The 26,961-nt window shown below is 38.7% G+C and overlaps 1 long non-coding RNA gene across 1 annotated transcript in view; it reads left to right on the top strand.

Moving 5' to 3' along the window:
- The first annotated feature begins 4,037 nt into the window (after nucleotides 1-4,037).
- The window catches only part of LOC135184028 (uncharacterized), a 189,825-nt gene continuing 166,901 nt past the window's right edge, over nucleotides 4,038-26,961 (top strand). Inside the window, exon 1 of the long non-coding RNA XR_010305825.1 lies at nucleotides 4,038-4,199. This is a non-coding gene — a long non-coding RNA (uncharacterized LOC135184028). The remainder of the gene's footprint in view (nucleotides 4,200-26,961) is intronic.

Here is a 26,961-nt window from a genome sequence, read left to right as displayed (position 1 = left end):
TGACATCTCTTTATTTCATAGCTATGCAGCAAATCAAAATGAATCCTACTCTATAAGGTTTTGCAGTGCACTTGTAGGGGGATGCACAACCCAGTGCCTTGTATTGCTGACATGTCTGCTGTAGCAGGGCCTGTTGCTGCTGCCTTCCCCCAAACTATTCTGAGCAGCAGGACTACAAGAGCAAGCGCAGCCTGCATTACTTCAGGTACATGTCCCTTCCCCTTTTCCCTTCAACACTAGTTTGGACAGTAAAAATCAACTCTTGGCATGTTTCAAGGCCATGCCTGTCTGCTACAAACCTTGTTGGGTTGCCTCTTCTTTTCAGAGCCCTTTTAGAATAGTCCTTTCTCTTTGAAGGAAAATACAAGCTTATCCCTTTTGCTTTATTTGCATCTTCTTTCATAGTTAGTATTTCTTTATTTTCATTAGTTTAAATACGTCACACAAGTACACATGCAGCATATTTGTTCTTAATGTGTTATTTTGTCAATTTCTGTTAATTTATGGGGCGTCATTCTTGCTCATACAGTTGCTTGGTTGTGGTTTAGTTTTTGCCTTTCAAATGAATTTATCTGGAAGAGGTTTCACTGGCATTCTGCTGTTGCCTTACATACCTTGCACATAGAGGCAGTAAATAATTTGTCTATGATTCCTTACAACAGAGAGATGTTAAATTAGATCTGTAATGAGCTCTGTGCCATGATAAACAAGAAAATGTTAATAAAAGCCTTTGGAGAGAAGATCCAAATATATTTCTTTCTCTTCCTTATGTTCGTGCTGGCTAGCAGCATGTTGGGAATTGATGGTGGCTGCTGTGCTTCTGACAGAGCATTTAATGTATTTAGGTGGCTAGAGTGAGAACAAATTGTCCCCATCCCCAAAGCATTGCCTTAAGCAATAACTTGTGGCATCAGATTTGTGAAAAGAGGGGATTTCAGTTCTGAAGAACAGGGCTTTTTGTTCCTTCTGTTGCATACTACAGTGAATTATACTAAGTGTCATCGAATTCCAAAAACCTGGCAGTTTTGAAGTGATTGAAGATGTTTTTTTTTTCCTCCTCTCGTTAATGCTTTACAATTTGAGATTGCTGCTGCTTCAGCATTACTTATTTCCTCAGTGTTCAAGATCCTTATCGTTATTCTCCTTGCATTTGGTTTGCTTTAAAACCGTGTGTATTGTTTTTTTAAAAGCAGCGCCAATTGCATTGCTCCCGAGATATGAATGCAAATTTCTTGAGACTATTGTTCATAGTTCTTCATAAATTATACACTGGAGCCCTTTATGAATGGGTCGAGTAGCTCTGATTAAACATGCAACAATTGCAGAAGGCTCAGTGTGGCAATGAAAAAGTCATTTACATTGCTTTGAGGAGTCGCTGAGCTCGCACAGCCGTGTTTCATAGGCAAAAGACAGGCCGGGAGAGGCTGTTAAACTGCAAAACAGCGCCTCAAATTCTTACTCGAGAAGTAACACAAGGTCTGAGAAAACCCTTCAGGAATCAGAACATCCCTTTGTTCCACATTTTTGTTGACTTGCATTATGATCAGTTTTCAACCAACTGAAAGGAGATTGCCAAAAACCAGAAGGTCAGGGCACCAGAAAGTCAACTTTAACTGCGTCTACCGTGGGCTGAGGAAAGCTCTGAAAGTTTCAGTTCAGATGGAAGAAAGAAATTCCCCTAAGGAAACCTCAGTAATTACACCTATGTTTTATATTGTCTGGTGGTAGATTGCTTTTTGGCTTCTTTTTGAACTAAGCTTTGCATAATTCTTTGTGCCAATGATCATTTCCCCTTTCCATCAGAAGTATTGGGGCTATTTAGAGACTTTTCTATTGCCTCTCTAGCTACTGCCTCTCATTTGATCACTTTTGGTTCTTATTTGTAATCCTCTAATTCTGCATCAGCAGAACTGGAATTTACAACAGGTCTGACAACAATGAAGTGAATAGCCATGGTTAGTTGCCCCATGCAGGGAGCAAAGAAAGTTCTTATGAGAGGAAAATACCACAATCCCAGAGGCTGATGCTATAAGAAGCAATGGGCTTGATCAAGTCTAAGGACAGTTGATGTGCAAAAAAAAAAAAAGGAGAAATGAAAAGTGAGGAAGAAATTGTGAAGCCACCCTGAGAGCAGATAAGAAACTATTAGTTATGATACCGTTGAGAGGAGACCTTGATAACACAATCAAAAGTTATGGGGACTGGACTATGCTAGAAGAAGAGAAATGTTAGTTGAAGTGGTTTGCTGCTTGTTTGATCTTCACGATTCTGGATGCAGTGTCTGTTTGATGACAGAAGGGTGGTCCTTAAGGAAGTCAGTTCTGGCAGGGGAAAAGTCTGATGGGGTGAGATCTGGAGTTGACGCTTGCTCTAACTGCAGGGCTCTTTACCATTGGTTGCTCTGGGTCAGTCTCATAAGGTGGGGAGTACTCCTGTGCCAGGTGTCTGCTCAGCTGCAGGAGGAACCTTCCTAGCTCAGGGGAAGTAGCAAGGGTTATGTGGGTGATTTAGCTACACTGAAAAATGGGCTACATGACTGTATCCTGTCTCTAGATTTCACGGCACAATTTTTATCTTATTGCCATGGTTCCCTGAACTGTAACAGTTTTTGTTCTGGTTTTGGTGTCCCTCCCAAAACAGCTCTACTGTGTAGGTTCAAAATCCAGCCCTTTTAGCATCAGTTTCATCAATATATTATCTCTTTTCCAGAGTGTGTTTGAGGCCCTGTGGGGTGACTCTCTCAAGACATATTGTGGTCATGTAGTGCTGAAGCTCCAACAGTTCTACCACAGCTGTTTGCTGTAAACACAGTTGCAATTAGAGTCATAGAATTGTAGAATGGTTTAGTTTGGATGAGACCTCAAAGATCATCTAGTTCCAACCCCCCAACATAGGCAGGGACACCTTCCACTAGAACAGGTCACTCAAGGACTCATCCAACCTGGCCTTGAACACCTCCAGGGAGGGAGCACCCACAGCCTCCCTGGGCAACCTGTTCCAGTGTTTCACTTCTTCCTAACATCTAGTTTAAGTCTCTCCTCTGCCAGTTTAAACCCATTACGTGAGCCGTCAGTGTGTGTGTGCAGCCCAGGACATGGTTATCTGTCTGGGCAGCATCAAGAAAAGTGTGGCCAGCAGGGCAAAGGTGGGGATTCTTCCCCTTTACTCTGCTCTCATTAGATGCCACCTGGAGTACTGTGTACCGTTCTGGAGCCCCCAACACAAAAAGGGCATTGGACTGTTAGAGCAAGCCCAGAGGAGTGCCACAAAGATGATCAGATGGCTGCAGCACCTCTGCTATGAGGACAGGCTACAAGAGTTGGGGCTCTTCAGCCTGGAAAAGAGACCTTATAGTAGCCTTTCAGTATCTGAAGGGGACCTACAGGAAGGATGGGGAGGGACTATTTACAAGGTCTTGCAATGACAGGACAAGGGCTAATGGGTTTAAACTGTCAGATGGGAGATTCAAAATAGATTTTAGGAAAGGGCTTTTTACAGTGAGGATGGTGAGACACTGAAACAGGTTGCCCAGGGAGGTTGTGGCTGCTCCCTCCCTGGAGGTGTTCAAGGCCAGGTTCGATGAGGCCTTGAGTGACCTGTTCTAGTGGAAGGTGTCCCTGCCTATGGCAGGTGGTTGGAACTGGATGATCCTTGTGGTCCTTTCCACCCTAAGCCATTCTATCATTGCCCCTGATCCTGTCATTACATGACCTTGTAAATAGTTCATTCCCAGCCCTCCTGTATGTTCCCAGTATTAGTGTAATTACATTCTGACTTCAGCATACTGGGATATTAGTGCAGATAAATTATGTTGCTTCTGATTTCGAGACCGATCTTTGCCTCCAACAGTGAAATGGCTTTGCATTTCCCAGTTTCTGATAGGTAAGTTCTGTGGGCTTCCCTTTCTGCCCTGGGGCAGTTGTGCCAATACTGATTCCATGCTTGATTTTTTATTACTGTGGTTGGTTTCTTTCAGCTTTTTGATATTCTGCAATTAGATTGGCTTTAATTCCTTATTTCTTCCTGTTTACAGGTTCATTAACCTCTTGGAAGGGGATGGAATGCCCATTTGATCAAAACATAAGACACTGCAAAGGTCAAAGCAGCATGCGGTGGAACTGCATCTCACTGAATGTAGGACTGGTTTGAAGGGAGGCTGGAGGAATGTGAAGCATCCTGCTTACAATTCTGCAGATCAGGTATTGTCATGCAGATTTCCTGGATTTACTTCAAAGCAAGTGACCTTAATGCAGAAAATTTCCTAGCTCAGCTACAGCATAACTTGGCATTGCGATATATTGCATTCCATACGTCCCCCGTAGAGGATTCTTTAACAAATTTAGGTGCTTTAAATTCCTTTTGACATGCAAATTCCTGCAAATGATTGCAACATTTTTAATCGGGGCTATGAGGTATTGCATTGAAGATCAGCATGTTTGTTTTTTTTTCAACCTTTTTAGTTGTTAGACTTCCTTGACTAAGTCTCAGATGTCAAAACACTGCTGGTCACAATAGCAACACCATAATGATCTCAGAGCCCTGTTATACAAGGCAGTGGGTTGGGATTTTTTTGCTGTTGTTGAAGTAGTTACAAAATTGTGTGGACTATCTCTGGTTTCTAAATATGAGATCTTGAGCCACTCTCTGGTAAGTTATAATGGCAATAAGGTTTTGATATACATCACATTCATTCCAGTTGTTGTGTATGATACCTCAGTCATTTTCTGGTGGAATTCTGTAAATGCTGTTTCAAGTCATTTTACCTGAACCCCAAAACACATACAGCCCTGTTTTTTCTGTCTTTTGTAACCATAATATTGGAAGGGCTCAAATATCAGTAAAATGAAGCTGTTCTCCCTTAAGGCCAGAAACTCCAAACTCTCAAATTCATGTAATCTGTTCTCAACTGGCCTGTACACTCTTAATCCTGTATATCATGTAAGGAAGATGTGTGTGATGTGTACTCTTTAGACTGCCTCTTTCACAGAGCTGAAGCTTTGTGTGTGTTTGCCAAGGTGATTGTGCTGGGATGAAGGCATGTAATGCTGTCTGGAGCGAAACATTTAGGTTGGCTTGATACCATTCTACCTATCAGTAGTTGCCTGCTTTCATTCAGAAGCATTGAAAAATGCTGAGGTGGAGATTCTGCAGCTTGTAAATAATTGATCAATAGTTATATCTCAAATATGAAGCAGCTGTGTCTAAATGTGGTTTTTATATTGATTCTCACAGAACCTGTTTTCCCTAGTCATACCTTGGTCTTATAATAACAGATGAGATGTTTGCCATTTAAAAAACAAGGGGAAAATGAAGGCAACAAGTTCATGCTCATAAAATGGCTCCCAAGCCATCCTTCATGCATATGCTATTTTTTTATAAAGTGTGAGAATTTAAATGCAGTATGAGTGAGTGTTACACAAAATCTAAAGGTGAGTAGCTCCTCTGCACTTACTGTGCACTTACTATTCCTACATGCACGTTTATTGCTTTTGTAGGCAGTGCTAGTCTGTCAAAGCATTTTATTGTCCTAAGCCATAACTTATATGATAGTTGCACTTCATTCTCTGTTTGAAGTATTTGTGTAATTGCCTCTGGGTACACAGATTGAGTTTGTGGTGGACAACTGCACTCAATTACAATGGTGTGTGTTTAAAGGTGTGTAGGGATAGGATGAATTCTTATAATTAACTTTCATAAACTGCAATTGCAGAAAATGATGCACTTTGATTTTCTCTGAGTGATACTACTTTCTGGGGGAATACAGTCAAAAAGCAGCTTGGAAAGGTTCTTGGGCTGTGTTGTCTAAGTGCCCTGGATCATTTAAGGTCAGTTTGGATTGGCATCTTGGGCTGTGTTGTCTAAGTGCCTTGGATCATTTAAGGATAGTTTGGATTGGTGTCAGATTTGCCATGTAGTAAGCTTCCACAAGCACTCGGTGTGTTCCATAGCTTTTAATCAACTTGAAGGGACTTCAGATCATGTTTAATACTTTAACAGTGATGAATATAGTCAGTGTTGGTACCAACATTTATCTTTACCTGCCCAGGGAAGGTAGCTCAGCTGGAAAATCCCCAATTTCTCTGTCGGGAAAAGGAGACTGTCCAGTTGCTTGTCTTGTTCCAGACCACTTTGACTGTTCATAGATGGGACTCGAAGTCAGATCACTTAAATCACCACCCTTCACCTTCCTTTTGCTATTAACATTCCAGGAGAACATTATTTTTGCAGAATTAAAATACAGCTCCTTTCTTCATTGGAAGATAAACATGGTAATGCTTCTGAATCGATAGATCAGGGATGTATGACTGAGTCTTTGTATCCCTCACATGCACCCTAAGTTTTGGGCTGTGGTTTGTTCTAGCTGTAGGACATTTGAGTTTCCTTCCTCTTGAATAAATTTTAGTAGAAATAATTACCTGAATTGGAAAAGCTTTCCCATTGACTATGTGTCTTTTTACAAGTAAAAAACCAACCCCCACAAATCCCCAAACCCTTAAAGTCTAGAACAGCAGTTGCATCCCAGTGAATTAGTGCTTTGTGTCAAAAGAAAATGTTTGACTAGCACTCTGTGCTGCTTTGAATATACTAATATTTCTAAGTCTACACCTCTTTTTGAGCTGCAAGATGAATCTTTTACTTCCAGAGTTTAAATCATCAAAACTCTACCAGAAGTGTGTGTTCAGTTTTCTATGTGGGGGAAAAAATAGCATGTTCCAGGACATTTTTCAAGTTAAGCTGATGTTCTGCAGTCTTCTGGTGAACAGCACCATTTCAACCCCTGAAACCATCCAAGGTTCCCTTTTGATGATATATAGTTGCATCTAAATGGAGTTCTCTGACCATGCTTGTCCTTAATGTGTGCTCTCTCCATGAACTCCATACTGATGTTATTGCTTGCACAACTCCTTTCATAATGTTGATTCCAAGCATTTTTGCATTTTAAATGGTGTGGTACATGTTATAGTGTTGTTGGATGCTATTTGTTAGTTGAACTTTGCTAATTTATGGCAGGCTAAAGCATTGTTTCTCCCAAGCATAATGCAAAATATTTGGAAGGTAAGCACTAGGCAATATAGCATAACTTTAAAAAGGTTGTGGTTTTGTTTTGGTTGGGGGGGGGTGTGGGTGTGGGTGTGTCAGAATGGAAATGTTGGCTTCCTCAGAAAGTCTTTTTATTTCTCTTGGGGAGATCCTTCTCCGTTTCTACCTGTAGTTTGCCATGCAGATTCTATATCTATCTCTGTCTCTATATATATGTGTATCAGGCTGGCATTAATAAAAACCACAAGCAAACAAGACTGAGGTGGGGTTTTTTGGTTTGTTGTGGTTTGTTTTTTAAACATCAGGAAATGTTTGGGATGATGTACATCATTTGAATGTCTAACTTCACAGAATTTTTTGGGGGGATTGAGGTCTGTATATAACCACATCTTCATTTCTTTCTGCATATATTCCCAATTTGCCAATATTGAAGTATTTTGGTGAATTTTCTTTGCCTAGGAAATCACATGTTAAAATGCATGTTAAGTGGATGAATTTTCAGTGCCATGACTCCCTAATAGGCTAATCTCATCAATATTGCTCTGCTACTGTAATGCTGCAAGACAGATACTAATTAAAACTGAACTCATTGTATAACATTTGGATTTCAAAGGTTAAACAGACTTCTATATACCATGTTCTTTAAGCACTAGCTTTTCTAAAGTGTGAAATTAAAGCCTCTCCCATTTCTAAGTCATTAATAAGTAGAATTATGTGGGCAGTATCACCTCGTTATTTATCTTTCTCCTTCTAGGAAAGGCAGATCTGGAAGATTACTGAATAGGTTTGGCTGCAAGACAGAATATTAAGATTTCTGTTTCAATTCTTAGAAGATTCTTCCTGTGTTTGAACATTATTGCTTAGATAACAAAACACAGTTCTACAGTACTAGCTTCCTAACAGAAGGTCCTCGATCCAGTGGTATAGCTATGCCTTGTTAGGGTGTGGGATGTCCTTGTCATTTGAGGACTACCTGTCCTATGGTTTTGTTCAGCTTTGGGAAGAGAAGGCTTAGGGGAGACCTTATTACCATGTACCAGTATGTAAAGGGTAGCTACCATGAGGATGGAGACTCCCTTTTACAAGGAGTCACATGGAAAAAACAGGAGGTAGTGGTTACAAGTTACTCCTGGGGAGATTCTGGTTGAGCTCCAGCAGAAAATTTTTGCCTGTGAGAACACCTAGACATTGGAATAATATCCCAAGGGAAGTAGATGGTTTCTCTACATTGAACAGTTTTAAGACTCAGCTTGACAGGGTGCTGTGCCATTCCATTTAAACTGTACTATCACCTAGAAAGGTTGGATCAGATGATCCTTGGGGCCCTTCCAAATTTGCATTCTGTGACTAACAAACTCCAAGAATAACCTCCTGATCTGTGTGTTTATCCTGTGATGATTTATTGTAGTGAGAAGGAGTGAGGAGCACTCACACATCACGCACAAATATGTGGAAGTAAATGGGGAAAAAAAGGCAAAAATAGGCTTCTACATTCTGAAAAAATTAAGAGCCCAGGCAGAAAAACTTTGTGAGGAGCAGACATCTAACATACCTCCAAGTATTTCAAGATAGTGTCAAATGCCTATAGTTCAGTTAAAGACAGGTTTTCTGGCAGATAAAATATCAAGAGTACTGCAAATCATGCCTGTGAGTTGAAGGTGGTAGGTTTGGGGATAAACCCTCCTTATCCTTTGATTATTCTGAACTTACAGTAATCCTCTCTTTGCAGCACCCTAAATGTATAATTGATCAGAAGAAATAAGATGTAGCAGGTGCTGTACTTACAGAATTTAGCCTCGTCACAAGAGCTGATGAAAACAGCACTTGAGCACTGAGCAGCAGTATTTAGTTAGACTGGTTAGATGTTCCTGGTGACCTTTCTGTGCTGAACTTTGACTCTTGCATTTCCCTGAGGAGCTCAAAGCCACTGCAGCTTCTTTCTGGAAGAAGTAATAAATTCAAAAGCCTGACGAATTTTAAGTGATGGTAATCTTCCTCTCGATCTACTTCCTTCACATCTCTCTTCTTAGAGGTACCACTCTTGGAAAAACAGGCTGTGTTTAAGGTTTCCTTAGGATACATTTCACTCAAGTGGGTAAATAGTGGATATGAAATCCTGGGCCAGCTAATGGCTTCGCTCCCAGTGCTCTTAGTGGATCTCATGCTACTGTGAAGAGCTGTGTTAAACTTAGCAGTTACATGGGGATTATGCAGTTTTTGTTGAGAACACAAATTCCAGATGCTGAAGTTACATGGGCTATATTTTCATTCTTGGTAATGATGAAAGAAAATAGTTTACATTAATGCATCCTAAGGATGCATGTTAACATCTGTATTCATCTAGTTGGCCCAAATAGGGGCAGCTGTTTCAAGAGAACACTTAGAGGCATTTTTCAGATAAGGCAGTTTTTTGTGGAGGTTTTGTTAGAGCTGCATCAGCAACCCAGTCAGTTTGAAACAACTCAGACTCATGATGCAGTTAAGATGAGACTAATCTTACATGTTATAAACCATGAATCAGACCTGGAAAATGCTAATAATAGTAATAAAATATGTATGTGTCCTCTTGCCTTGTTTCTGAAGCACATCTCTTCTTTTTTCTGTAGTGATAGGAGGCTATGATCCTGATTAAAAAGATAAAATGCCCCTCAATTCCATGTGTTGAGAGAAATCCAAATTATTGTAAGACTGATCACACACAGTGAGAAATTTTTGTCCTTAATTTGGTTAGCTGGGAGCACTGACCAGAAGAAATTGGTTACTATGTAGTTGTGTACACTGAACATCAGTGAGTCTCATCAGACTTATAGCTGTTCATAGAGTACAAACATTCATTCCATTAGGGCTACTAAAGCAGACATGGGGACATTGTCATTGTGGCAGCCTTTGCAGTATGGTCAAGTTAACATAAAGAATGAATCTATTTCTTATACATCTCTGCACAGCAAGTGCCAGAATTTGACAGTTTATGTTCTTTTTGACTGCAGATATCTTTCCATGTCTTAAAGGCTTATCAGTTTTGCTACCTCCTGAACCACTGTCACACTCTCAGAGAAGAGCTTTGGGTAAACTTCTGGCAATGTAAAAACATTCCAGATTGAACTGCTTATCGTAATTCAAAGCCTATAGGGCACTGAATGATGGGGCTCTACCGTTTTCTACATAAGCACAACATTTAAGGGAAATAAAAGCTAAGAGTATGGTTGCAGTGGGCACACTGGTTTATACAAAGAATTCACATTGTAACACATATCAGCAGACTAGGCTTCTAAAATAAAAATGCACACTTCCAAAATAATAATGTTAATCACAGAGACCTGATAGAATTGAAACCTTCTTGGAAAATATTTAAGCACTGCAAACATCTCCTCTTCTACATCCAGATGGATATGAGTCTTTAACAGCAAAGTGAAACAACCTCTCATGGACGAATGTGCCCTTCTGCACAATGCCTCTGAACTGGTGTTTAAGGAGTTTGCCAGAAATGTAGCCTAATGCAATTTCATCTTTGCTTTAAGGCTGAAACAGAAGAGGTTTGAGACAAAGTCTTTGTCTTGAGTAAAGACTTCCTTCAAATTACCTGTGCTTCCAGGTTAGCTTGAATGGTGAAAACCATGTACTTTACTTGCAAATGCTTTTCCAAAGAGGTTTTGCTATTACTTACACATCTGTACAAATATGTAGACTTCTACAAATAATTTGTCAAATGTCTAGATCATATTAAGATGTAGTGGTGCTTTTATCAGATTTTTTCACTATATAAGGTATGAGAATAGATATCTGCTTCCAAAGAATGGTTTTTCCTATCCTATTATATTTATTATAATTTATCTAGTGCAGAGAGCTCCATTTTGGGGCCTCTTTCCAAGTGTGCTAGGAAGACTTTATCTTTGTACCAAAAGACTAAAATAGACAAGGATGAGAGTGGTAAAAACAGTTTTCTGAAAGATCAATAATTTGCATGAGTTGATTCTACCAAATCAGTGAAGAATGTCACTGTTAAAGATTTATGTTCACTGATCTTCTCATCAGTAATTTTTAAGTCTTGAATGCCTGATGATGAAAGTGAAATTTGAATGGGGATCCAAAGAAAAATGAATTTAACTACAAAAGCTAGGGATTTCAGCTTGTACTGCTTGCATATTTATATCTTTAAACATTCTTGTATTGAATTTTATTCAGACTACATTGCATGAATATGTACTTACAGGGTGTACAGCTATTTAATACAGGGTAATTCTAAAAAAAGGCTGTGAATGCAGCACATGGGTAAAGCTGAATCTCTAGTGCAGCATATTCCTTCTTGTAATGTTTTGCTTTCACCAAGCACGTTGAAATTTGGAGGATTAGAGTACAATAGAGTGGCAGGATTAAAAGGAAAAAAAAGGTGTCTTGTTGGGATCTTCGTTTGAGACATGGATTTGGGACATACTGCTAATTTGTCACGTTCCCAAAGGCTGCATCCAAGTGCAGCACTTGAAATGTAGTAGAACACCATTCCTTGTGAAAAGGGTTTTTAATTCCATCTTTTTGTTTTGAACTCTGAAGCAGAGAGTTGAGGGTATTTTCAAAATGTGGTGTTGTTTCAATTGGAAATACTGCAACTTTTGAAAATGGCATAAAAGAAGGTTCATATGCAGCTTCTCAAGGGAAATTGCCATAATAAATTAGGAGACAGACCCTTGCAGGCTTGCTTTGAAATTGGTTGGGCAGATCACACATAAGAGTAAGAGTTGAGTGGCAAGGCCTTTTTTCTCTCTTGCCAGCAAGGGCATTTACTCAGCATATCCATTCTGTCATTTGATCTATGCATGTGCAAATATATGCAAGGTCTCTACAAATAACCTATATATTTTGGTTAATCTCTGCTCTCAGCATTCAGTATGCTTGCAGTAAATCTATTCATTTCAGTGAATTAGAGCTGCACTGGAAAAAACTAATCAAGCATGCAGTTAAAAATGGATACACACCTGCTTAAAGTTAAGCTGCTTCTTATGCTTTGCTGATATGAGGCTTCCTTTATTTCTGTATCCATGTGGAAATGAAACGGATATAGAGAAACTAAATCAGCTGAGAAACTGTTTTATGAATAGAGGCATCTTTGTGGGAGAAAAAGATCTGGGTTTTTTTTTCCCAGCAGTGTCACAGACAACTGTTTAATTAGAGATCCACCTACCATAAGTGTCATCCAGTTTCTAATTTTGCTTTATTTCTAGTCTCATTAATGCAATTTTATTTGAAAAGCTTACTTTCACAGATTTCCATTAATTTTCTTTTAGTAGGTTAGTGATAAAAAGTATAATTTACTTCATATAAGTGAAATTTCCTTGTGTGTTATTGAGTAACAGTATCTTCTACCAGCTGGATTCTCGTTAAATCCCGGTGCTGTGTATTTTACAGGGTTTGGGATTTAACAGATGGATGCAATCCACTTGTTCAAGTGTAGTAGAAAACAACATTTGAACATAAAACTTAACCTTTCAAACAGAAAAGAGTTGGGAAGCTTGGGAGAAATTGATTCTTTGAGCAGGAGGGTAAATAGAAATGCATGAGGTTTTGAGCTGAGAAAAACCCATCTCAAACTGATTTCCTTGTACTACTAGTACTTTTTATATCAGGATTGCAAGTTTTTCTCATTAATGACTGTCTCTTACCTTTACAGTGATGGTCACAAGTGTGTTTACAAAAAATTATACAAAATCTACATGTGCAAAAGCCATTTCAAAATATAGAGGTATCACTATATAATAGGGGAAGAGGGAAAGGCTGAACCAGCAAAATCCTTGTTTTTCAAAGTGCTATCTGAAACTTCCAAGGTTTATTCCTCTTCTAAGCAAAATACCTACTATATCCCCTGGCACTACACTTGTACTGTCCCAGAGCCTGTGGGAAGCTTAGGAAGTGAGGTGCTGTTTTTTGGGGAACAGGCAGTGAGGGTGGTGCATAGTGAGATTGAAAAGGGGTGAAATCTGGTCCCTGCCTTGACCTGCTGTGAGGCAGTCCTCACAGGCGAAGGGTTTCAGCAATGGTATTGGTGGTGTTTTGTTTCTCTCTGTCTCTTTGGAGCTGAGGTAGCACTGCAAAAATCACAGCCCTTGTCTGTTTTGTTACTGACTACAGCTGCAGTGTGCTCACCTCGCTTCTGGCCCCGTGAGAATTCTCCCCTTTGGTTCCCTTGGAAACACAGCATTTTGTTATTACGTGCTGATGAGATGTGCCATGTAAAATTGTGTACCAAGTTAAAACAGGAGGGAAATAATCCCTCACCAATATAATTTTAAAGAAAAGCAATGAAAAGCCCATTCAGGCTTGCTGCCCAATTACTTCTTGTAACCATTTGGCTGCAGTGCCATGTCAGCTCCAATCCAAGTTTCTCTCTCAGCCTTGGAACAAATAGTCACTTGAAACAAATAGTCACTGGGTGACAATGCATCATGCAGGTACGTAACCACTACAGAGTACAAGAGAACTACACTGTAACCTCAGATGTGCAATGATGTAGAGGTGAATAATCAGCAAAAAAAAAATTAGGTATGATTTTCTTTAACATTAAAGGTGTTGATACTTACCACAAATTTTCTTCAGAAACAAGCCTGCAGCTCTAGAGTTTGGCTGAGTTTTTGTGGTTTGCCTTTTTTTTTTTTATGTATGTGATGTTCTTTTAAGAAAGTTACTGCAGAGTTGATGTTTTATAACACTCTTTTTGGCATTTGTGGAAATTGGGGTCAGTTAGTAAAGAAGATTTTCAGTGCTGTTCTGCCGATAGCTAAGTACAGTATCCACATTACAGTGTTTTGATGATGTGTTTGATAAGTAAGCCAGTAGCGAACATTCAGGAATCAGCATAAGACCAGGATACATAAATGGGCAATCAAAAGTGTGTGTTTAATGAATTCAACTGAAGATAAAAGAAAGTAAAATAAATCCCTTGCCTAAATGAGAGACACAACTAATGCTTTTCAACAAGCACAGTTCTCTGTGCAAAGATTCTCTATGTTGATCAAAATCTGCATTATAGGTAAAAAAACTTCTAAAAGGTCTAACTCTACTCTCTTTAGGTTTGAAGCTATTGCCTCTTTTCCTGTCAGTACACAACCTTGTACAATGCCCCTCTTCAGCTTTCTTGTAGACTTCTTTTAGACACTTGAAGGCTGGGTGTCGTAGAAAACTGTCAAATGTTTTGTACAACTCCAGGTAGATGATATGAGTTTCTTTGCCCTTATCCACTAATGATGGAACCTCATATGTATAAGGCCACCAAATTTGTTAAGGCACGAATTTCCCTTAGCGAGAGCATGTTGACTGTCTCCAATAGCATCTTTATTTTCCATGTACTTTATCACCATTTCCAGGAGGATCTGCTCCATAGTCTTGCCAGGCACAGATGTGAGACTGACTGGCTGAGAGTTCCTCAGCCCTTCCTTTTATCTGTTTTTAACGCTAGGGGTTATGTTTCTCTATGACCAGTCAGTGGGAACACACAACACTGTGTGTTATGAATAAATGTTTTCCTTAGCAGCTTTCAGGAGCAGTCCAAGGTTAAAAATAGAACTATGTAGAGTGGTATTTGGAAGGCATTGCTGATGATTATCTAGGCATTTATAAGAGTATTTCAATAATCTTTCTTCATTTCAACAAAAGGCTGTTTGGGAAAAAAAGTCCTATTCTCATTTTCCCTATTGGAGATAAAGGAAGCTGTCCTCAACCACTTAGTTATAACTTGTTTATTCTCATGATAGATGGCTTCTGTGATGCAAGAATGTACTGTGTGCCACTTTAATGGTATATAAAAGAGATCTTCTCTTCCTTTTTCTATTTTTTTACTTTAAGCAGTATGGACTATGACATCTGTGGAGTAAGTCTTTCTTAGGTACTCTGTCATATCAGAAGCAGGCAAATACCTAAATTTAGTTCTGCAGGTGTCATTGTTGGGAAGAAAAGAGCACTTCTAAACCGAAACAGTCTGAAGTACTTGCCTCTCTTAACGGTGCATACGAATCACTTCACGACTTCTTTCTCCAAATTGCTGTCTAGTGATGAAGCAGTGGATAGCACTAATGAGGTTAAAAGAACCAAGACTGGCTTTGTGGAAGAAATACAAATAGATTCTGACTGTGAATAGCACAGATGGAAAAGTCAGTGGTCAGTGAAGCCATGAATCTGTAGTAGTCTAGAGCTTTGTTTTCCATCTTCAGTCAGTGACCTTTTCTTTAGAAGCCTGAATGTCTGAGTTGAAATTTCCTGAGATATTCAGAAACTTATTTTACAAATAAAATCTCCAATCAACTTATGAGGTTTAAGAAAAGCACTACACATTGCTCCTTTTACTCTTCATCCTGACAGAGGAATTTATGTTAGTTGGTGCCGTGTGGAAATGAGTAGAGCATTATGTTTATGTTCAGTCATGTCCTCAGGAGATCTAATATCCACAAAAACTTAAAACCAGTGGAAAGGAAAATCCTTGAAAAATCATTGTCTGATAATGTATGTTGATTCTTCTATAGATTTCTGTTTTCTTTATTTAATTGCTTAGGAAGGGTTTAGGTTTTTGGGTGTTTTTTGGGTGTTTTTTGGGTGTGTTTGCTAATATCATGCCTATTCTATATTCATATGTGTATTTTATCTTCAGGAATGATAGTCAACCAGTATTTTCCTGTGAAATACTCAAAATCAGCTAACAAATGTCAGCTTAGAAAATAGGTAATGTAACTACAGTAAGGCTGTTGCTCAGATAAAATTTCCTTACACATCTGAAAATTATCTGAAAATGAAGGATGCCAAGGAAATATTTTGCCTGCTCATTGTATATTGAACTAAGTTTTCCTTTCTTCTGCAAATGTCTGTAATTTTCTGTGCACCTAGATCAAAAGGGATATATTACATATGGGACAGGAGATTACCAGGGTATAAAAGCACTGGAAGTGAATGATTTTAGGTCAGATCTAATTGAATCTCCTACTGAAACATTGTTAGTTTTGATTAAGGTTTCTTTGACCAAAAAGCCTTGAGGCATTACCAATAAGAAATGTATAATTATCTGCTGTGATTCTGTTAGCATTCTTCACAGGAAATCCCTTTTCCTCTTGTTCAAAGATCTGGTGCTGTGCATGCTTGTACTGTGATGAATTTAGGAAACAGGAGGGGTGTGTGTAGTGGGAAGGGGCTGCATGTGCATTTCAGGATGAAAATGGATGCCTCTGGTTCTGATTTTTTCCTTGTGACTGGTGTGAAGAAATCAGGTACCTATTTATGGATTGAATCACCTTAATCTAGTCTTTTAAGCCTGTTCTCATGTATTTCTCTATTTCAGAGGAAGTATTTATGCTGGCCTGGCACTTACTGATAAAATTCATGTGATCTTGTTGTATGTGGTCAAGAATTCCCAGCCCTTCTCTCTTACACAAAAGGAAATGTGCATTTAAGTAAGCTGTAGATCTCCTAGCTTGGTTAAATCTAAGGATATTGATGTTGCTTTGAACATCTTGAGTAGACTCCAAGGTTATCTAAAAAAAGGTTGTACTTGTAGCCATGCCATGTGTGGGAAAGAGAGCTGGCTTCCCAGCAAATTTGGCTTTAAAGGGTGCAAGTACTTAAGTCCTTTCCAGCCTAACAGTGTTGTTTTACTCTGACATGTAACAAATGAAGTCAGTTCTGGGAAATGTAGGGTACTTTTTGCCTTTTGGGTTAGAACTGTCTATGGAGGGAAAGTGAAGGAAGAGTGGACTCTTCTCTCTGCATGCTCTGAGTGATAATAGTAGAGCTTCTTAGAGAGTCACTCTGAAAGGAGGTTATGATATAGTTCTAAGTGACTAGCAGTAAAGAAAAGTCTACTTTTTTCAAGTTCATAAATGCTACAAATGCTTTAATTTCTGTCTTTGATGATAAAATCCTAACTATCTCTCAGCTTCTCAGGAGTATGTGATTGTCTGCAGTTCATAATGACTTATATATGTTTTGCTGAGCCTTAGAGGCATTTTAAGGCTTTGCCCAGGAAGAGAGCTCAATGACTGCTTACCATAATGATAATATTTTTTGTTTGAAAGCGTTACCAGTTGTTTTCTTGCCAGACCTGAAATGCTTGTTGCAAGCAATGAAACTCTCATCTCATGTTTTGCCAGCCTGCAGTACTTTGCAATGCAGCATGCTGTGGGTGATCATATAATTTGAAGTGAGAATTGTAAAAGAATAAAATGCATTAGCTTACCTGAGTTGCCTGCTGTTGTTGAAATAAACAGTAGAGCTGTGTGTGTCACAGTTAATTTGCATAAGAGAGGAACAGAAAATAGCTAGATTTTATTTTATTCTACTCACATTAGCTGTAGTGATACAGCTTTGATTAACTTTAGAGAAAAGAAGCTGCAGTCTTCATGGTCCACAATTTCTTAGCTCTGTGCTTCTGAATGACTGTTTAGTATCAGAAAGAGCTTTTATACCAGGCAAAATTAAATGCCTCATCTTGAGATGGTTGCTAATGATGGTAGTGTGCAGGTTGAGAAGGACCCAGTTTCTTTTCTTACCGAACTCTTCTATTCCCTCCCACCCAAGACTCTTAGAGTTTACAATTTCCACAACTGGATTTTTTTTCCACCACAGGAAAATATCCTCAGTAATCCAAAGTGTGAAACAAAGTGGATTTGCACATAAAACAATCAGCATATTTTGTTGATGACTCCATACATATCCAACAGTACTTAACTGCTGCCCACATCCGAGAAGTGTCCTCTCATTCTCTCAGTCTCCCCTTGCCACCCATCTTTTCAACACAATTTCATTGAGGGAAATCACAAACATATGAGTGTGGTTAATGATAATTTGCTTTACACCACATAGATTGTTTGATTTAAGCATGTAGGATTCATCGTTTTATTCAAGATGACGATTCAGCCACAGACTATTTTCATAGTGGGTTAAAATCGTCAGTGTAAGTTGCATAGGATTCCTATAGGATGTAGCACTGCTTTATAAGGGGAAAAAGAAGGTGCTGCTTTTCTCCCTTGTCTTGCTTGTTTACTGTTTGCCACAGAGGTCTGTATCAAATCTTTCAACTGAGTATCAAGTTTTTGAACTCTCCCCTCCTCTAAGTGTTTGGGTACTCAGATGTAGGTCAGGCACTACAAGTAAACAAGATGCTGAATCTCTGCACTGGATCTGCAGCTCCCAGTCACTTCTTCCTTTTGCCTATGTGGCTTGCTTGAATTTGCTGTTTCTGTGGATGTGACTTAACCCAGCCTCTGAAAAATAAGTGAATCTCCTAAAGCTTTTTCTTTTCAGAAGGCACCATTTTTTAAATGGCCATAAAATTGCCAAAGAATCTTTTTCTCCTAATGCACCATGACTAAGGAACTGCAATAGGTTTTCCTTATTATATCACTGCTATTTCTTGCGTTTGAAATGCAGAAACCTCAATCACTGTGATTATAGGTAACAAGACAAGCTGACACTTAAACTATTGAAATGTGTGTTTTTATTGTAACTTCTATGAGAGCATTTAAGTATTGTCATTTTTGTTTTCATGGCTCTCTTGGGCTTTAAAATAGCATTATATAGAAATGAAAATAACTTGAGCCTGTATACACTCAGATGAGGGCCTCTCTGGGTTTTCAATTTACAACTTTTACAGGTATTTTGTTAGGAGTAGTGGCATGAAAACAAGAACATGCTCCTATTTTTAGATAATCTGTTTAATAACATGCACTGTCTTCTGTACTGGATGATTTTCAACAGCCAGTACCATTTCTTTTGGAATCTAGCAATGATACCTTAAGTCTCAAAAAGGACCTTCACTGCTAATGGGAGAAGCTAATACTTGCATGAGAATTCACCTCATGTCCTACAAACTTGTTGCCAACACAAGAAGTGTGAAATTAGTCATGAGAAAACAGCTCAAATCTGACATGCTATAAAATTTAAAGGCTCTTTTATTATTGCTTAACCACCCTCTTTGACCCCCTCTAATGACACATTTCTTCTGTATGGTAGAGAGCTCATTCCTTGCAGTTACCTAAGAACTGATAATGAGAACTTGGTTTTCAGTCAGTGTTACAAGTTCTGTTGATTGTGAGGGAAGATGCATTTGGTAGCAGTCAAGGGACTTCACCTTCGGTCTGAAATGGAAGGCATATTTTTCCTGTCTCTAAAAGGATATCAATCCTTGTAGCCTCCACACTCTGCTTGCTTTTGGGCAGGACAGTTTAAGGGAATGCAGTAGAACACAGAAGCCAGATGAAGACAAGTTAAATTTATATGAGACTTTTTTTTTTTTTTTTAATGTTTAAAGGCAGAATAACTTTTTCAAGTGCTAAATGAGGCATCAGCTTTTAATTCTGTTTTTCAAGGTCTTCAATCTGCAGAGATGACCATTCTCATTAAAAATTTTCAAACCATTGAACATTAGTGTCTGAAATTAACGAAATGCGGCATTTGTGGGTTGCTTCAACATTGTATGCTGAATTTTAGCTTAAAAATCCCCTTCAGAAATCAAATTATGCTCTTACATAACATTATTTACTTTTTTAGTACTGAAAATACTCTTATTTCATTTAGTGAAAGCAAAGTAGACATCTCCTTAGAGTACATGGAATAGAGACTCTGCTAACTATGATAATCTTTTCATTAAAATGTAGTGATTCTTAACCCAGAAAATGTTTGGCTTTTTTTTTTTTGTTCAGTGATTAAAAATACCTTGCATTTATATCTTGAAGGTCAGCCAACAATTCTGTGTGCTGTACACACACCCCCACCCCCCATAGCTAGAGATCTTTTAAAGAACCCTTTGAATGGTCTCTGGATAAAAAAAAAAACTGACATTTCCCCAAACCTTCATGCATCTTTTGGAAGATTTTTGAAAACCCACGGAAGCATTGTGCCCAGATTTATCCAAAGGAAGAGAGGATTATCCAAACTGCTGCACAAATAAGATTTCATTTCCAACTTACATAATGCGAGCATAAAGGGTGAAGCTTTGACAGGACTGTGTGTGTGCCCCTGTTGTGGAAAAGGACAATGATCATATCTGTCTATACTCTGGAACAGCCACTGTTTACATTTTGTATTTATGATTTCCAGATAAAAAAGATACCACCTCCTGCTTTGTGAAGGCATGGCTTGCTCTTTAAAGCCTCATCTGTTTGGTTTGTGAAATCCCAGGAGTCCTTTGCAGGAGGAAATTGCCACTTGCTTTGTCAAGCAAAAATGCATGCTGACATAACATTTGTTTTTTTGCTTTAAAACTTACTCTCCAGTATTGTCAATCTTTGTAGTGATTTATTGTGAGGTTAATGTTCCATGTTTCATTGGAGAACAGGAAATTATGGCATCGAGGTGATGCTCAGTTTGTTTCTTATTTCCTTGACTCTTTTCTATAGCTTTTGTCATTAGCTATAATCCTCATCTTTGATCTGTTCATCAGCCAGTCATTATTCTCTGGACCAGACTCTGTTTAGGTGTCCTCACCTGGGGCATGCTTTTACTTCTCTTCTGTAATCAAGCTGCTTCTCAAGAGATCACAAAAACAAATCTGTGACTAGAGTAGTCTGGAGTCTCAGCGCTGTTGCTGTTCTTAATGCACAAATGTGCAAGGGAGGAAGTGAGAGGATGGCCAGTTAGGCTGCCTGGAATGTTTGCCCTTTGCCTGTGTTAGAGATATTAGTCTCACTGATTCCCGTCAGGCTGTGCTCAGGAAGGTTGCTGTGCCCCTCAGCAGTTAAACTGGTGGGCTGGAAAAGCTGACAAAGAACTTGAATTGTTACTTGAATTGCATCAAGTTATGTTAGGGAGCTTTGATTAGACATTAGGAAAAAGTTCCATACCAAAAGGGTTATAAAAGACTTGAAGAGGCTGCCTAGGGAAGTGGTTGAATCGCTATCCCTGGATGTATCTAAATGCTGCCTAGACATGGTGCTCAAGTATATGATGTAGTAGTGGCTCTTAGGTAGAGATAGATAATGGTTGAGCTTGGTAATCTTGCAGGTCTTTTCCAATCATAGTAATTCTATAATAAACGACAGCTGCAATTGCACAGCCAGCAAATGGGATGTCTACCACTTGTCAGCCTGTTCTTAAACAGATGAAATTATGAGTTGTGGATTTTCTTTCTATCTTTCATTTTCATATTTGGGTAGAGCTACATTGTCAGCAAAGATGACATTTAATGTAGTTATAGGTTGACTGGTGTCTATTGCAGAGTGGAATTAGCAGCAACAGAATGAGGTAAAGGATGGTCTGAAGATTTTCCATTTCTCACTGTAATCCTTGCTGCCAGGATTAAGCTGCTGCTGGTAATTGAGTTCCATAGTTTATAGCTTGCATGAGAATCTATGAATGAATGGCACTCCTAGTTCTGATTGTGCACAGACGCACACTAAAGTCATCTGTGATGCTGCAGCCGTTTCCTGCTGCATATCATTGCTGCTGACTCTGTTTTTCTTGCCTAAAAGTAGAGCAGTTGTATGTTGTGAAATGTGCCTGAAAAATCCATCTGCAAACAGATGCTAAGGCAAGAGGGTCACCTGTTCAGTTGGTAGAACTATTCTTTGCGAACAAATTACAGGGATATTCACTGACAGAAAATCCAAGGCATTGGTGAAAAGATGTGTATTATTGGAAACAAGTGCTTAGATACAGCCTCTTGCATGACTACAGCTGCAGTTCCCAGAAATGCTTACAGCGTTTTCTTCCTGCTCAGAAGAGTGTCTTCACAGTTTGAGGTGTCCTTCATCCTTCAAGTTAGGCTTGGTTTTTCAAATCAAGCTGTTGTTAGTTGGCAGCTTTATATTTATTCTCCTAGTTTTAGAGTTAGGGTTTTTTATTGCTGTATCAGGGCACCTAGAAGCTGAGATGATGTTCTGTGGTATGCAAGTGAAAATAACTAAATAAAGTACGTTGGGCTATGTTATTTGGAGATTCATAAATTGACATTAATTGGGAAGCATAGGAACTTTTTTTGGTTATTATTTACAGTGTTATTTTACTGCTTTTGACAATGACAAGAGTTGTGTATTTGACATAAATGTCTTTGAAGAAATGATGAATTATTATTATTGTTGTCGTTGTACAGTAGCAGCATTAAAGATTTCTTTTTTTCCTAGTATTTAAGCATGCAGAATCCTCCCACACTTAGCCAACTGTGCTGCTTAGGTAAATTAAAGACTGACTAACATATATACATCAAACTCTGAGCAAGACAAAAGAAAATTTTCTAACAATCTTGCCTTGCCATGCCCTGGTTTACCTGCCAGAAAAAAAATCCTAAGTTGCATCCCACACAGAGACTTACTTTTCTTGTTAGAATTCTCTGTGTTGCAAGTAGAGCATTCAGTAATTGTGTGCCAGGATTTCAGCTTTGTGTAGGTGTCAGACTGGTTTGTCATGGATTTTGTTTTTAACACTGGATGTATTTTACTTCCCATAGAAACAGCTCTCTCTTCTGGGCTAACACACACCTCATGGAGTAGGCTGTGCCAGTTATACATCTAGGTGGTTCAGAGGGGTTTTTGACCTGGAAAAGTGAGTGAACCACACCCAGCAATAGTCTAGTGCACTCAAATACATTAAGAGACTTGGGCTGCATTCCCAATGCTCATTACTTTCCAAATATTTCCAGTAGGAGATATTGTGAGAATCAAGCCCTATAAGGTCTACCAGTTTTGTGCCTGCTGGCCAGCTGTAATATGTGAAGCAAACCAAACTGGGAGGTCGCAGCTGGTGGCATGGGGGAGCAGTTTACTCCTAACCTTCCTTTTTTTTTTTTTTTCTCCTAAACACCTGAACTGGAGAAGGTTTTTGCATTTGAACTTTTACCTAAAGTTGCTCCAGCAAAACATTTTTGCTTTGATTGAATGATAGTGTTCTAATAGCAGGATCATTTAATCCTTACTAAATCTAGACTTAGGCATCACCAAGAAGTTAAGCATAGTGTGGCATTGCTCGTTGTAACCTAAACCATAAACTGACTTTCTGTTGAAGTGTAGGGCTTTTCAGAATGTTTTGGTTAACTCATGGGGATAGGTAAATTTACTTGGTTGAATTTTGAACCCACTCCAACCATTGAGACTTCCAAGGATCTCTCAAAGTCCTCAGGACTCTGTGCTAACAGCAGAAATACCGCTTGAGGGCCTCCAATGACAATTGTATTTGAACCTTTGATGAAAGACACTTTCAAAGAGCTGGAAGATTTCACAGATCCCTCTGTGAACATTTGCTTTTCTTTTGATTTCTGCAGACTAGCATAATAAAGCTGAAGTATTGTTCTCTCTTCTGCCATCTATATTGAGCACAGGTTTAAATTATGGCTGCTTAAACCTCAGAAATTCTGCTTAATGAGCAATTCCATATCCTTTTTTTGGAGAGTAGATATTTATTGATGAAGATAATTTTGAAAAAAAAATTAATCCAAGATGTAATTAAAATATTCAATTGTAGCAAAATTTTCATTTGTAAGAAATACAAAGATAAATAATAAAAAAATGCTAGTAGAAAGTTGGAAAACTGAAACTAAAGCTAAAAGAATATTTCATTCTAGCAGTTTTTCAAATAAGAGTTCAATTTTTTTCTGATTGATGAAACCTAGTTTGGAGGGTAACTTTTGTAATCATTGTGAATTTACAGCCACTTCAGAACTGTATTTTGTAAGATGAAAACTGGACCAAGATAAAACTAAAAACTAGGCATAGAAGCTTCAGTGATAAGGTGCTCTACAAGCAGCTCCAATGTAATTGACAGCAAAAATGATTCAAATTTTCTGAAGTCTCGGAACTCTTCTGTTTTCCTGCAGACTACTTAGAATCATAGAATCAACCAGGTTAGAAGAGACCTCTAAGATCATCCAGTCCAACCTAGCACCCAGCCCTATCCAGTCAACTAGATCATGGCACTGAGTGCCTCATCCAGTCTTTTCTTGAGCACCTCCAGGGACGGTGCCTCCACCACCTCCCTGGGCAGCCCATTCCAATGGGAAATCACTCTCTCTGTGAAGAACTTCCTGCTTATTTACAAATATTCTGTATGTACTTTAGACCATTGCATGCATAACACAGAAATTATGCCTGTAATCTTGCAAGTATTGTTAGAAAAGTAAATTGATAAGCAGAGACATGAACATTCTCCAGCACAGGGTCTTTGCTTTGAAAAGAAGAAACATATTCAGCCTCTGTTGCTTTCATTTCTTTCACATGTAGAGTGTATTGGTACATGAGATCTTGCATATGTTTAGGGTCCTGAGAGCACTCTTACAGCAAGACTATGCTTGCCTGCTTTGAGTATGTTTTGAAAGTTATCTTCAGTTTATAGCACTTTTTGTTTAAATTGTTGCTCAGTGCTTGGTGTTTTATGTGTCTTGAGAAGTGGTAACACAATCCATTGCTCAGTGTACTTGGTGTGTGTGAATAGCAGCACCTGCTTGGCTGAAGACTATATATAATTTGCAATTTCATGTTGTCACTTGTGGAAAAGTGTTCAATAGCTTCATAGTTGACTCTCAGCCAGTCCTGGACAATAGAAAGGCACTTTAGAAATAATTTTGCTGGTAATACTTCTGGGTTTGGTCACTGGAAATATTCAACTGAGTGCCAGCTGAGTCCTGAATTTTATGAAAAGCTTTTGCTGAAAGCAACTTTGTTAAAAGTTTGTTCCTTTTTTTATGAGAAAAAAAAATTGGTGGTCATTTTAATACATTGTGACTCAGCAACAATTCAGTTAAAGCAGAATAACCCACTACACACCTAAAATGTGCTGGCTGAAAGGAGTCGAGGAGTTTACGTGAAATATTCTGAGCTGAAAAAACACTGGGATCAGTTCCCCAATGACTCAAGTGCTCCAAATTTACCATAAAATAATGTCATGATGACAATTTTCTCTAGCCATGTGCATTTGAAAGGAGGACAAAAAATGCTAAGTTTCACCAGACATCTCTTCTTGCCCAGAGTTCTGTTTCTGGCAGTAGCCAAAGAGAATGACTAGGAGAAAAATATTCAACAGAGTGAACATATTGTGATAGCCTCCTAAGTATTTTCTCAACCTTCAGCATTTTTGGGTGCTGAACTTTTCTAGGCAAAAAGTAGTGACTCTTGAGTTGAACTCAGAAGCCCTAGAAGACTGCTTTTCCTTGAACTTGCCCCATTTCCTTTGAGCCAGGTGCTTTTTCAGTGACTTCATCTCCTGTACTATTTGCAGAGTGTAAATGTATGAATTCTGTTTGGTCTCCTGATGATTTTCATTGAAAGTTCCTTAACTCATTTTTTTGGATGGACAATCAATGTTGCCTCCATGCCACTAATCATCTCATGGGCTTCCTTCTCAGCTCTGTCATTTATCTCTTCCACTTTGACATGTTCAGCAGCTGTTCCTAATTGCGCCTATTCTTGTCATGCTTTCCTAGACTGTTTCCAGAGCTCCTATATACTTTCCAGTTGGTACTGGGAGAATGAGAGGTGGCCAGAATTGCCTGCAATATTATGCAGTTATATAATATAATTTGTCATTTTAACCTTCAGCCCCACGTTTAACTCAGCAGCTCTTATTCTTTATTTGAACTTAGGGCTGCTTTCCTGCATGTCTTAGTTGTTCTGCATTTCTTCACTCACCACTTGAATTCCTAGTGGTCTTGATGTAGCTCTTCAGTCAGCCCTCTTTTCAGTACAAACATAGACAAGGAAAGAAGACGTTTTCATCTTACTGTTTCATTTTTGAGGCCAAGTCAAAGGCCTTGTACACCACAGTGGAGCACATCCAGAAGACTGAATCAGTGGATAATAACAGCCCTAACCTAGGATTCCCTATCTTTAGTAGTTTGTCACATGTAGCCTTACATCCATTTTATATGCTGGACCTACTTTACAGCTTGTTTCCCATACGTGTCAGAAAAGGTTTTCCTCAACGCCTTTATTTTTATAAGCATCTATAAATGCATTTCCTTAAGTGCATCCCAGACATAAATACCTGTAGAATAAACCTTCTTTTTATGTGGTTGGGGTTTTTTTGTATGGGTTTTTTTTTGTGTGTGTTGGTTTTTGGTTCTTTTTGGTGTTTTTTTTTCATTCTTGTATACCTTCTAAATTGTCTAGGCTTTGGGGAGATTTCTGCAGGTTTAGTATGCTGTCTTCCTCTAGCTTTTTTTCTGCTCTGAATTAAGAAAGTAACAAGTTGTGTTTTTTAGAGGCAAGTGGGACTCTATGACCCACCTCTGCTTTAGAGATTTAAAGACACTTTCTTTAGCTCTTAGCACATTCTTTAAAGTAAAATCAAAATGCTTGTGCTTTATTAATGACATCCTCCTACTTTGCATGGGTAGGCTGGTCTTTTAAAGCACTAGATTAGCACTCAGCAGCTTATTTTCTGGAGACTGAACTCACTTCAAGTCTCTAAGAAACAGTCATTTGTCAATGATTTGGATTTAATTTCTGACTATTTGCATATTGGCTTTTCTGACTCAAGTGAAAGTAGGAAGCACAAGTTGTCATACCTAAAAGCCACATCTCAGAGAAAATCTCCCACTGGAATTCTAGAACAATGACATTCTAGAAAAGATAGCTATGCCCTGGTGTGACTCAACCTACTGCTACCCTCTCCTCTCCACTCCCCCCACCCCAGATCAACGTTCGGGACTTTTGTTCTAGAATAGAATCTTTTATACTTTCTGTATCTAACTTTATTCAAGCCATTTGCATATCACAATGCGAGGCATTGTTTCTGTTATGTAATTACTTGTTGAAAACCAAAGCTTTTCCTGCATCCAAGCTGCTGTGTGAAAACCTCACTCTGAATGTGTTGGTACAGATACATGCAGGTGCAATGGCTGCTTTTGTAAGCTTCCCATGGAGTGACATACAGACCTGTGGAGATGTGGTCTTGAATACATGTATACACTAGGCATTTTCTTTACCTCATTCAACACCGTAGGTGCAGGTTTTGCAGCTCTGTAGCATT

This window comes from Pogoniulus pusillus, chromosome 19, assembly GCF_015220805.1.
Source record: "Pogoniulus pusillus isolate bPogPus1 chromosome 19, bPogPus1.pri, whole genome shotgun sequence".
NCBI classification, from domain to species: domain Eukaryota; kingdom Metazoa; phylum Chordata; class Aves; order Piciformes; family Lybiidae; genus Pogoniulus; species Pogoniulus pusillus.
This window is presented reverse-complemented; position numbering and strand designations above follow the sequence as displayed.